We start from the raw sequence: 940 nt of genomic DNA, 5'->3' as shown, positions 1-940 counted from the left end.
ACTTTTTGTAATTAATTCAGAGGATTGGATCAGTTCTCACACAGAAATTTTGGTTATAAATAGAATTTTAAATGGCATGATGTCAAGCAAAAAAAGTATAATATAGTTGGAGAATCTGTATGATCTGGAGGTATGTCCCTCCAAAGAATTAATTTAAGGCTCCTTCTTGAACAGAAGTTCTGTGCAGAAATAATGAAACCAAATAAACAAACCTTAAAAATGTATAAGCATCTTAATGATTAAAAAAAAAAAATGTTTGCAGTTATCCGATGAAAGTTTGTCTTTTCTAATTATTCTGGGACAAGCAGTGTGCTAATTACCACAACACTTACATGAAAGAGATATTGTTAGAACATTTACCAAAAATAAAATTGAGAAATATGAAATTTCTTATTTTTAATTATAAAGATATTATATTTGGTGCTCAGAAGTAGCCTACAACACATGTGTACCTGTTGTGGTTTCCTTCGTTACTGTAAGGAAAAAGAATGAAGAACTTCACTGAGTAATGTTTCATTGGAATGGCCTAAAATAGATAACCTACATACTGAATTTTAAAGGGAATCTATTTTAGAGGCATGAATCACCCCCCCACACACACACACATACACATACGCATTGTAAGTGCATAGCTGTGAGATGTATACAGAGCTTATGGGGCAAGTGATAGGAATGATACAAAGTGTTTAAGGGTTAGATTAGTAGGTGTATGTCTTCTATTGAATACACAATGACAGAAAGTGTCACATGTTATGTTTAATATCTGTGTAACATGAGGGAGGAACTGAGGCAGCAAAGTTGAAAATGAATGAATCAGTATAGAAAAAAAGTATGGTCAGCATGTAGCTCTTTCTCCTGAATTGAAACATTCTTATCTGGAAAGAGGAAGGCTCACAAAAACTCAGGAAGTTCACTAAATTTTCAAGGTCCAGGAAGCTGA

This window comes from Nannospalax galili, unplaced genomic scaffold (genome assembly GCF_000622305.1).
Source record: "Nannospalax galili isolate Female #2095 unplaced genomic scaffold, S.galili_v1.0 scaffold96, whole genome shotgun sequence".
In the NCBI taxonomy this organism is placed as follows: Eukaryota; Metazoa; Chordata; class Mammalia; order Rodentia; family Spalacidae; genus Nannospalax; species Nannospalax galili.
The sequence above is the reverse complement of the archived record's forward strand: the minus strand, read 5'-3'. Positions refer to the sequence as shown.